The following is a 12,540-nucleotide window of genomic DNA, read 5'->3' on the forward strand; positions in this document are numbered from 1 at the left end:
CCCCCTGATGGACTGACATGGGTGTGAAAGACCTGAGGTGGTTCCAAAGCCAAACTGGAAAAAAAACCCCACACAAATCTGGGAGAAATTTGGTTGAAGTGAAAGAGGCTTGTGGAAATTTTTGAATGAAGTGAAGTAAGACACACACCCTCTTGCCCCCAGTTTTTCATTGTGGTTCCAGGCATGGTTTTGTTTGACTGAAAACTCAGTGTTGTCTTTAATTTTCAGGCTATTTATCCTTCTTGAAGCTTGTGAAGTGATTTTTACGAAAAGAAAACCACTGTTTGCAAAACAATTCAAAGGGTTGAACTTTGGGAAGCATCAGAATATGAACTGGGAAGTTTTTTCAGAACAAGACATTTCCTATACGGATAATTGAAAAAACCTATTTTGAAATACATGAAAATTATTCCCTTGCTGTTATTTTTTTTTTTTTTTTTTTTTTTTTTTTAACTGACTGGAAGAATTTCGGAACAACTTTTCAGCTGTATTTTGTTTTTCACTCATTCAAAAAAAAAATAGTGTTTAAAGAATGACCAGATTGGGTTTGTCTAAACCCTCCCATCCCTTCAAAAGGCAGGCATCTGTGTTATAGGTGCAAATGGAGCAAAAGGATGGGCTCAGGGGAAATAAAACCTCTCTGTATCTCTATTTACCTGCCCAAACCTCATCCTCAAGCCCAAAATTTGGGGTGGGGGTTGAATGTTTTTTGTTTTCTATTATCAAATGTATCCATGGAACCCTCAGAGTGCTGGTAACAACCACACAGCCCCATCCATTTACTACAAGAGCTTTCCCCGAGTCTCCTCAGAAGATAATGGAGCTTTAATCACAGCAAGACTCACCCTTTTGAACTGTGCTCTTGAGCAAAAAAGTACGAGGCAAACACAGCCTTTGGCACATCTACATGGAAAATCTTCATAGTGCTCCTCGGCTTGGCCTCCTGAGAGGGAGTCTGAGCTCTTGCTCTGTCAGTCAGATGGGATTTTTACTACTTTTTTTTTTTTGTTGTTGTTCTGTTGTTGGGAGAGAGAGGATCTCTAGCTGCCAGATACCAAACTGTGTATGATCTCCTCAGTGAAAAAAACATATTTAATTCCCTTTCTATAAATGGCTATGAGACAACTGTGGCTTTCTCCAGGGTTTAGTCTTCTTTAGGCTGGTGTTAGATAGGTTGTAATGACAGTCATTGAGGTTCATGATGGAAACTCAGGTCCAGGTTCTCAGCTCGAAAAAAGTTCCTTGCAATTAATGTCAAATTTACTCCAGAATCTCAGAAGCATTAACCAGGCTAAAGATGCTGTCCACAGCAAGGAAAGCCGCTAGTAATGAATTTAGCAGCTATTCCAGCTGAAATAACATCTGGGCTCTCTTTTTCCCTCTTTACGAGCTGAACTTCTGCAGTGGGACTCCAGCATCTTTCTCTTCCACTGTACTTCAGCCTGTTTTTTCTGTAAATATCTGTACATGTTAACATCACAGACAGAAGGTATGATAAACCCCTTAAGGGTTCAATGCCAGTAAATGAGGGGAAAAAAGCACTGAAATGATTATTTGACTTAAAATTCCCTGTTTGGCTCTGGCAGGGCGCCAAGGGACATGATCGCCAAGGTCACACACTTTGATGAAATTCCCTGGCACAGTGGGAGAGTTAAAATACTGTATTGTAGTTCCTTTTGCCGCGGGGAAATCTTACAAACGTTGTTTATTTGGTATCTTTCCTGCCTCCAGTTATTCCCTTCTGCAGACGGGGAAGGAATTAGCTCTCATGAAGTAAACAGGGTCAGAGCTGGTGGGGTGTTGGGATGGGAACTGGGTGAATGTTTGTGGCCAAATATTTCATTAGAAGAAAAGGAAAAAATGTGGATGAGAGTCCTCCTGACAGGCTTGCAAATTAAATCATGTTTCTCAGGTGCTAGAGCCAAGAGAAGATGATAACTAAGAGTAATTCAGAATAGTAATTCATTATGCTCTAATCTCACAGTGTTCTCAGGATGAAGCTTTGCTTTGCTTTCCTTTGATTCCAACATTTTTGTTGGAACTTTTGTTTAGAGATGGAGCTAAACGTGTTTGTGCTTCAAGGAGAGAGGACTAATGGAAACTAAATATTTCATAGTTGGTTTCTGCCTGAGTGAAATTTAAGGTGTTTTTTTTCCAGTCTCTGATTGTGTATGTTAAAAAGTCAGGTGGAACTCCCTGATTCCTGCTGTTCAAAGATAAAAATGAGGTGCTCTTTCCTGGGAGATATTCACCCCCTGGTCCTTCTTCAGGAAGCAACCAAGGACCAATGTTGGCTGTGACATCCTCAGACCTTCCAGATCTTTGGGTTTCAATGCAAATCTCATTGTATTTGATGTATAAAATGCCTCATCTCCTGGGGCTGATTCCTCATGTGACATTTTCAGCTCTTCATTAGGAGAACTTCAACACTCTGGATTTATGGGGAGCAAAACTTGCTTAATGTGTCCCAAGCCACTCCTCATTCTCGAAAGGTAAGCTTCAAATGGATAAAACCCAAAATGCAGAGAGGGTGTTGACCTGGGAGGAAGGGTTTAAGCAAAATTTCAGGTATTTTAACCAGTTTAGGGGTTTGATTCTTGAAGTGTTGGGTGCACTGAGGCAAGCAACTCCATCCTTCCCCTGGCTGTCCCCCAAATGTTGCAGACTACCCCTAAAGAGATGCTGGTTTCTTATCTGGAAGCATCTGCCTTGTATCAGCCTTTCCTGATTTTCCAGTTTGTTGGAAGGTGCTAGGATGTACCTTAGCACTGTTAATTTATATTTGTTATTGTCTCTCACGGTAACTTTATTTATAGTTGATTGAAGCCCTTGGTTAGAGAGGCTGCAGTCATACAAGCAGCTCTTGGCTGCTCTACATTCAAGCCAGGCCAATATTTATGGAAAACAGAATATGGCAGAAAACTTAGGGGTTTGTGGTTACTACAGAATGTCCCCATTGTTTTCTTTTCTGGTGCTCTGCCCTCGCTGCTTGCCTTCAATGGCCAGGTTTGCTTTTGTTTCTTCACAGAATGCCTTGCCAAATCCACTGTTTTCTGATTCAAATCACAGTCTGACAGCACTTTGGATGGATAGATGGAAGAGATCTTCTCCTGCTTCTTGAAAAGAAAACAATATTTCTCCTCATGCTCATCTCTTTTACAAGAATGGAGCAGCAAAACATCCATCTTTACATACAGTCAAAATCAAACCTGAGAGCCTGGGAGGAATAAGGAGCTTTCAGAAAAACTATGTACCCTCAAACCTAAATATTTCCCAGCTGGAGCACTGTCTTTATTTGCATTTTGCGTGCAGAGCTGTGGAGGAGCTGGAGATGTCCCAGATAGGGGGGATCATGGAGGAGGTGGTGCCTCTGAGGTGTCCCTTGCTCTTTGGGGACTTCAGTCACACCTGAGGCTTCTGTGAGTGAGTCAAGAACATGGTGGATGTCATGAGTGTCCCTCTCTGGAGGTACTTGCCTTCCAGGACCATGGTTTGCCCCATTTCCTGCCCCACAGATCCCTCCAGGCTGCCTCAGCCCGCAAATCAGCAACCAGAGCCCAAACTGGGGGCTCTGCTTTTAATTAGAGGATTAGTCTGAAGGAGGAGGAGGCATCCTTGCAGCTCTTCTAATTTTAACCATAGTTAGCGCCTAATTAATGAAACATTTAACTTGTCTGGGACATGGGCTCGGTGGGGGGAGAGATACACCCCAGGCCAATCAGCACTGATGTATTCTGTTTCCCTTCCACTGAGGCAGAGCATTTCCAAGTGATGTGTGTGTGATTGCTTCCAGATTTACGATTATTTCCATCCTTTTAATGCTGAATTAAAAAAAAAAAAAAATACTCCAAAGAAGTTGGTTTGGCATAATCTAATTTTCTCATGTGAAACAGTTTGTAGGCCAGATGACCCCAAACAATGGAGGAGTTTGTCTGAGCCTGGCTGCTCTTGCTGCAGGCAGCTTTCCTCTGGGCTGCCCTCCTGTCCCCAAATGTGACAATGTCCCTGATTTACACTCCTCAGGTCACCTCGGGGACTTCAGGTCTGCTGCCTTGGCCAGGCTGAGTGCCTGGCAAGTGCTGAGCACCTCACAGCAGGTGAGGCTGGATGTGTGTCCTGACAAGGATGGCCTCAGCCAGACTGAGACAGATCTTTTTCCCACAAACTAGCAGATTTTGGGAATTCTCTGTGAAGTTAGACAGGGTTTAAGGGATAAGGCCCTGGGCTGGTTAGGATACAGATGAGCTCAAGAGCTTTCAGAACCCATCTGACTGAACTCTGTTTTAAATATCTCAATTCATATAAGCTTCCCTCAGCTGGAAAACTGCATTTCACCCTAGGAGCTGCTGAGAGGCTTCTTGGCTGGCAAGGCAAGGAAGGTCTTCAGCACTTCAGGCTTTCATGTGGGGAAAGCAAGAGGAATTGGAAAGCTCCAGAAAACTCTGCTCACAGCAAAGACAATCTCCTCTGCAGGGTGTGACTCTACCAGTATATGGGAATTAGATTAAAAGGGAAACAAAAGAATTTATAGTGCTGAAGAACTGCATACCTGCCCTGCCCCCTCCTTTTATTTGCTCCACATATTAATTGTGTATTCCTTGGTTTTCATGCAGCAGCTCTGCCATCTAAAACTAGGCATGAACCTTGCTCCCTGCAATAAATCCAGACATGGAGGGAGGGACTGGACCTCAGTGCTGGTCTGGTTATGGTGCTGTAGATACCATAAGCTACTGAAGGGAAATAATAGCTCAGAGAACTAGAAAATAGAAAGAAAAAAGGATCCAAGTAATTTTTAATTCCTAATTAATAATTTAGATCCAGTTCCACTCTTCTGTGATCAGGGTATAAAAGAGAAACAGGGAATTAATGGTTTTCCCTCTCTGACCTCTCTGTGTGCTCTGTTTGCTTTCCTTCATGTAAAAAACATGGTGGCTTTTATTTCTTTGCTAATTGATTTATTTAATATATTAAATTAATTCAGCTAGACAGAGGAATTAATGGCTTATTCTAAAGTGAAAATATTCTGGATATTTGTATTCAAGCACCCCAGGATGGCAGCAGCAGGGCAAACCCCGGGGTTACTCTTTTTCCATGTTGCTGATGCTGGTATTACCACACCACAGACAGCTTCAGATGGGGAGGTCTGCACATAATTAAATGGGGTAAATTAAACACCAGAGCAGGCCCAGCGAAGCAGGAGGTGTCACTCCTGGTGTCTAATGTGAGACTGAGGGGAGGACTAGCTCATGGATGACTGAATGTTCTTGGATAGTCTATTGTATTGTATTTTTTCCTGCAAGAGGTCAGAAGCAAGCAATGAGCAGGGTACAGATCCTCACAGAAGGAATCTGTGCTTTCTAGTCCTGAGCTGGCAAATCCCAGGCTTTGAATCAGTGCCAGGGAAATCAAGGAAGCAATTTTCCAAAAATTTAAGAAGGAGGAAAAAAAAAACCCAAAACAAGGAAAATAAAAAATCCAGTGACATTTAACTTGGAAAATCTCACTGCAGTGATCAGAATGTTTTGTCTGAGATCATCCAGGGGTGAAGGCGGAGCAGGGAGGTATGCTCACCTTGAGCTGACTGCTTTGAAAGTCTGATACCTCCTGCCTGTCCAATCAACCCCATCCCCATGGGGGAGATGCCCAGCAGGGCACTCCTCTCCTACAAGGGGACCTCCACCTCTGCAGATTTTCCAGCCCTGTTTGTGTTACCCTTGCCATTTCTTCTGGCCCATGGGACAAGGCCATGGCCTTGGTTGCTGATAAAATAGTTTCCCTCTCTAGCTGCACTGTAGGAAGAACTCCCAAAAGTTGGTGGCTCCAGAGGTTCCCCTCCATCCAACACTGTTATTCATGTCCTTGAGATTTACTCTAGCCACGCATCTTTTTCTGCTTGCCTTTGTAGTTTATTTTGCAATTCTTCCAATTAGCATACAAGCGAATGACATTGCGAATATTAATATGATTTCCATGTATTTCCAGAGACAATAGCCATATGACTCAGCAAGGCTCCACTAATCTACGCTGAAGATTTCAGTGTTGTTGAAGCTGGTTTAAAAGGCATGGGGACTCATGGAGCAGCTCATTATGCACTCATTACAATTCCATCCTTGGAGGTGAGGAGCACTGAACATTTGATTAGAGTGCTGTTATAAATAAAAGCAAACGTATCTGAAAAGTCTGTGAATTGGTAATCTCACGTTGAGAGAAAAAGCCAATAATGAAAAAAGCCCCAGACAGTGCATGGACAGAGATTATTAGCCCAGAGATTTGCTCTTCTCAGCCAAATACACTGCAGTGTTTATCAGATGCCTTCCTGCAGTGGACCTGGGGCTCACGTTAGACTGCATTGCTTTGGATTACAAAGACGTTTTTCTGCTTCCTTCCAAGGACAAAACGCAGAGCTGTGGGAGCTGTCTGGAGGTCAGGGTGGTCTTAATCTCCTTCTGCATCTTTCCTTCTCTGCCTTGCTCTGAGGACCTAATTTGGGCAGGCTGTCCCCAGGGCTGAGTGCCCACCGAGGGACAAGAGAGAGTGACTTTGAAATGAGAGATGGTAGATTAGATTGGACACAAGGAAGAAATTCTTTGTTTTGAGGGTGGGGAGGTCCTGGCACAGGTTGCCCAGAGGATCTGTGGGTGGCCCATCCATCCCTAGAAGTGTTCAAGGACAGCCTGGATGGAGCACTGAGCAAACTTCTCTGGAAAGTTCCCTGCCTGTGGCAGGGGGGTTAGAATAAGATCATCTTTAGGGTCCCATCCAGTCCAAGTAATTCTCAGTCCATGATTTTGTGATTCACATTTGCCCTGCAATGTTCCTCCTAAAATTTCATATACAGGACAAGATAGATCTGTTAGAGGCAACTGAAACATTTCTGAAACGTCTCATCACAGTCATGAGACATTTGCAAGCAAATACAAAAATTAGGTAAGTAAGGACTGCATTTTCTCTCATCATAATATGTGTGCAGAGGCAGACAGACAATAAAATCTCCTTTTTAATGCTGATCAGGCAGTGGCTCAGAGCTTAAAGGCATAAAGATTTAAGATTTATCCACATGGGAAGGTGCTGCTTGCCCATCTCCATTGCTGACACACTCTGCCACTGCTGAGCTTTGAATGAAGAACCTTTGGACTTTTTTAAATGGACCAGGTCTTGTGTCCTTACACATCCTAATCTCACTAGAAGCATTCTGGATACCTGTTTGGATCAATGCCCTTCAGGAATTTGTGGAAAAACATTCCCAGCTGTTGGATCTGCTAAATTAAGCAGAAGAAAATGACTGTGATCTACCTGCCTGCCTTTAAAATACAACTCCCAAGGACTTCTCACAGCGATTACCTGCTGCACTGTTGTGTTTGTGATTCTCTCCAGGAAAGAAATAGGACATGAAGATTAAGCCAAGGATTCTGCAGTGGTTGGAAGCACAGAGTACTCCCAGCTTTGGCAGGCTCAGCACTCTGCCCACCCAAGCAGCAGCTGGAAGAAAAGCTCAGTAGCTCCCATTTTTTGGCTAATAGTGACCTGGGAGTGATGCTCCTCTTTTTGGGGACTTTTGGCAATTTCCTTGGACAGGTAAAGCTCCAAATGTTGGTTTGATTTGTTTATACTCTGAGCTCTGGTGACCTAATTCTCAATTTCACCAAGTGAAGAATTCAGTGGCCTCACATTTCTTTCATGGAGAGAAGTGGAAGGAAACATTTCCATGGGTGACTGTAATGATCTTTTTCTTGCTGTTTTGGCATCAGCAATTGTATTCCATTCTGATCTAATTTGTGGCATTTCCTCCTCATATTTGTTGTTTTATACTATATATTGAAATATGATGTATCCATAATATAGAAAATATGTTCTATATTTCTGAGCGCATTTATACAAAGGCTAATTCTTATGCTGTAATTTGAAAAACATGAATCAAACCCAAAAATTAAAAGGAAAATCTGCCTTAAACATACTTAAGGTAATGGCATAGTTTCAGGAAAAACAAGAATATATTCATTTATATACACCAAGTCAAATGTACCCTGGAAGAAGATCTGGATTATTAATGTTCACTTATTTTAAAATTGGTGCTATATTGTAACTTGAACAGGAAGAGGTAATCAATCTTTACATGGTTACATAAATAAAGCAAACTACTTAATTTGTTATAAGTTACAAAGACCTGGAATCCTAACAGGAATTGAGTGGATTTATGAATTTGTGTAACAAACATATCACTACCAACACCAAATTACATCTCAATCAATGTTAAAAGGCATCTGACATTTCCCTTTGATTTATGGATTAACCTTTACAGTTAATACAGTCTAGCATTTATTGTTTTCATCAGTTTGTGGTTTGGTAGCAACCCCACAGTTCATTGCTGGGAATTGACTAAATTAATAGCTTTTCCCACCATGATCAACCAGCTAATGAAAAAAGGTCTGTTTTGCACAGCTGCTGGATGCTAATATTTAAACAAACAAAACAAACCTTTAGGAAAGACAAATGAGTCTTGGGTCTTGATTCTGCCAGTCAAGTTACTTATCTCAGGAAACCAAGGTGCACCTATTGACTGGGGTTAAGCCTGGCTAAAATGTAATATATTAAACCCAAAGTGACATGAAGGCAGTCCCAAAGCAGCAGCCAGAAGAACACATATTATTTCAGGATCAATTTGCAGGCAAAAAAATTAGAAAGTTTGCATTCCTCGTTGTCTGAGATGTTCTCTCTTTGGCATGGAAAATATTGGGGAAAAAAAAATGTACAGGTAGCTTTGCCAAGTTCTGCTCCCATTAATACTGTTCAGATGCTGAGGGATTATGTATTAGAATGACAAAGCATTAAGCAATTATCTGCATCACTTTGTGGAAATAATTCAAATACAAAAGAGTTTTCTTGAATGAAGCGTAACACTGCCTTAAAATAACCCAGCTAACCTTCCAAATTGCTCCGATTGAGGACTAATTATCTTAGCAAGAAAAACATTCTGCAACTTGAACTGATCTCTTAGTGATGACAAGTCAGCTTACTGGGGACTTTTCACTTCAAGCATCACTTTGCACACATTTAATCAGCGTGGAATTCCCATTAACTTGGGCATTGCAGGCAAAAGGAGATCAGCTCCTGGTTCAGTGGGACACAGTCTGGCTCCACACAAGCCATGGAGGAGATAAACCAGGTTTGCCCTACTGCCAGATCCACTCCTATTCCACTTCATTGTCATCATCAAACCACGATGGTGAGCTTTGAGAAAATCCACAGGTTTGGTTATATTTTAACAGCTCTTCTCAACTTGTCTTATTTTTTTCCCTAGACACCTCATAGTAGCAGTGAAATTTCCACTCTGTCCCATTTGCAGGGAGAAGAAGTTCAGTAGTAAAAGTCACTTTCACAGCGTTTTGGCACGTCTGCTTCCTCAAGCTCTTAAATATTCATTTTTCTTAAGGTTCACTGAAGGTTTCCAAGCCTTAAAAGTCAGGGTTCATTAGAGCTAAGCTTTTGTTTGAATTGCAAACATCTGGCAGTGCAAGGAGACAGCAAGTGCTGCTCTGCATCCTTGCTGCAGCTCACTATGGCCCCAGCAGATGCTGCCTTGCACCTTCAGCAGTGGCTGCAGGTGGAAAATCTCTGTAATTACAGGCAGATTGATCTGTTTTATCCACACTCACAGCTAAGTTTTGTCGTGGCTTAGTCCTACATGCAAAGCTCCAGGGATTTCTGAAGTACAGAGGGGGGCAGAGCTCATTAATAAAAGTTTTTTTTCTCACAGGTCACACATGCAAATAGGAAAAAAAAAACCAAACCAGCAACCCAAACAACTTTCCCACTTCTGCTGAACTTTTCCTCTGAAAAGGTTGGCCTGCTGAGGAGCCATGATCCATGAAAATCCACTTTTCCTCCGTGTGGCAGCTGGCCACGGATCATTACCTCAGCATGGCACTAGGGCTACTTCTGCAGCAAGGGGAATGAGCTCAGTTTGGCCTGGGAAACTTCTCTGAAGGCAAAATCAGAGCTCTGGAGCCTGGATAGTTGTGATATTGCATTCTACTCCTGTTTGGAATAGCGTGGGGAATGTCACAAGAGCCAAGCGGGATTCTCCAGGAGATTTTGCATACTGTGGCAAAATTATTTTAGGTTTCTGCATGGATTCTTTGGATTTGAACACTTATCCTGGCATTATAGAGATCCTGTGAAGAGAGTGGTTCAGTAACTCTCTGCAACGCCCTTGTTGCCAGTGCCAGGGACTCCTCTTGAAATTACAGATGAGGTGCTCTCTGCTCATTTCTACTGCCAGTAGAAGGGGTTTTTGCAGGCAATCTCTTGAAAGAAATGCCTGTAAAATGCTCCTACTTGCTGTAAGAGCACAATGTTTGCTGGAGCAGTTGGCAGTGTGAGTTAGTATGTGACAGAAAGTTTCTTTCATTTAACTGGGGACAGGGATTCGGTTTACCTCAGCTTAAAAACCAGGAAAAAGAAGACTATTTTTTAAAAGTAACAACATTTCCAAGCCTTGCAACCTGATCCCAGTTCTCTTTATAGCTTCACATGTTTCTTAAACGTCCTGCTCCTGGAGTTACAGGAAATCAGAGAGCTGTTCTTACACAATTAGGCACCACTAGTGGTCACCAAAACTGATCTGTGGCACCTGGTCAGTGGCAGGGTGGACAAGATGTTCAAGCATTAGGGAAGATTAAAGCAGAGACAGGAAAGGTGACAGCAAATGGAGAGAATGTAGAAGGTCCAGAACATCAGTGTGCAGATCCAGCAGGTTTCTAACAAAACTCTTTGCAAAGGTGAATTCCCTCTGCTGCCTGGAGGAGACACAGAGATATAAAATGAGTTGCCCCAAGGCACTGCCCATGTTGGAGACAAAATAAACTGAATCTCTGAGGCCACAAGGTTTCAGGCTATTCCAGGGAAAAGGATGAAATACAGAAGAAAACAGAAATGTTTTCTTGGCTGTAATTTAAAAAAGAAAAATAGAATTTCCTGCTAACTCGAGTAAGTGCATTATAATCAGAGAATGGGTAAATCTAATATAGGAGTCTGTGTTTGCCACCACCAGCAATACTTCTTTTGTAATTGCCTCCAGCTATTGCTACTAGTAGTTCTGATTGCAATTTCCTTGTACCTTATGTCAATATTACTGGGTCACAAGCGAGGAAACAGGAAGCCTGATAATCAATTTCAGTAGCTGTACAGTCATTTAGCTCAGGAGTTTGGTGGTTGGAAAAATTTAGACTTCAGCTCCAGTAATTGCAGCCCTGAATTAAGACAGAGGTATCAATTTCATATGTGCTGTGCACATGCCCAGTTGGCTGTACAGCCAGGACACAGAAAACTCACTTGTGCTGGTTGGAATATTCCTTACAGGAAAAAAAGTTCTGTTGGGGTTTCAGCTCAAGTATTGTCTTCCCCCTCCAAATTCAGCTTATGGCGTTGTCATGGCAGAAATGATTCAAATTCAGGCAGGCTTAGAAGTAAAGCAAAAAGTTCATATCTATTCAGGTATACTAATTTTTCTCCCTGTCTGTTGTTAAGCAACAGGCCACAGCTTTATGATGCTTCAGCCCAGCCTTGACACAGTTACTCATTTTTATTTGGAAAATATCCACTAATTAAGACCTGAGCCTCCTCTCAGATAAACCTCTGTCAAACAAGGAGTGTTTCAGCTGAGAGGGCTTTGTTACAGACCCTTCTGTGCCCAGGAGTGCTGGTGGCCCTGCTGGTGGCACCCTGGTGCCTGTCCCTAACCCTGGGGATGCTCTGCTCCTTCCCATCACCCCATCACCCTGTACTCCTTGGGCTGTCACCTCATGGGTAGGGGCAGGGCAAAGAACAAGGTGCTGGGAGCTGAGATGGCTCAGGAGCACTTCCTGTGGCTTGTCCCATCCATCCAGCACTGGCAGATAATCCAGGTGACACCAGGCCAAGGGAAGGTCCTTGAGGCACACATGTCCCACGTGGCAGAGATTGACCAAAGAGTCTTCACAAAACAACACAGGAGACCATGCCTGTGGAAAATAGGTGTTTTCCACCCCAAATATGATGTTGCCTTAAAGGCAAGTGGGATCTTTTCTGGAAAACAGCTTCCCTTCTGCCTTGCCAAGGTAAATGTGCATCAGCAGAGGACAGACTCTCTGCCATCAGTCCTTGGTGTGGTTTTGTGGGGCTGAGGCTGGAAATCAGGCTGCTCCCCCTCAGTCTGCCCCTGGGGCTCCTTGCCCTCCCAGTGCAGCCAGCCTGGATCTCAGCTCTTCCCCCAGCAGGGCTGAGGCAGCAGTGGGAGCAGAACCTCCATCATCCTCCCCTCTTGGCCTGACCCCACCCTGCTCTGCCTGAGAACAGGGAACAGGCTGCTGCTGCCTTGGGGACATTTCTCCTCTGGGTGACAAGAAATCTGCCTCCTCTTCTCCCACCCCAGCTAACCTGCCTGGAAGTGAATGCCTGGCTGTTTCCTCCCAGGACAGCCTTGTCTTGGTTTCATGCACTGGGAAGCAGAAAGAGCAAAGCTTCCTTTTGATTTCAGGATCAGAACTTAAAACAGATTAAAAT

General features: G+C 43.2%; 1 protein-coding gene across 1 annotated transcript in view; it reads right to left on the reverse strand.

Annotated features, from left to right (window-relative positions):
• Positions 1-420: 420 nt before the first annotated feature.
• FAM20C (FAM20C golgi associated secretory pathway kinase) overlaps positions 421-12,540 on the reverse strand; it is a 105,161-nt gene continuing 93,041 nt past the window's right edge. Inside the window, exon 11 of the transcript XR_014855086.1 lies at positions 421-453. The gene's annotated coding sequence lies outside the window, so the exon portion shown is untranslated. The remainder of the gene's footprint in view (positions 454-12,540) is intronic.

The sequence above is a fragment of the Lichenostomus cassidix genome, chromosome 14 (assembly GCF_008360975.1).
Source record: "Lichenostomus cassidix isolate B80296 chromosome 14, HeHo_3.0, whole genome shotgun sequence".
In the NCBI taxonomy this organism is placed as follows: Eukaryota; Metazoa; Chordata; class Aves; order Passeriformes; family Meliphagidae; genus Lichenostomus; species Lichenostomus cassidix.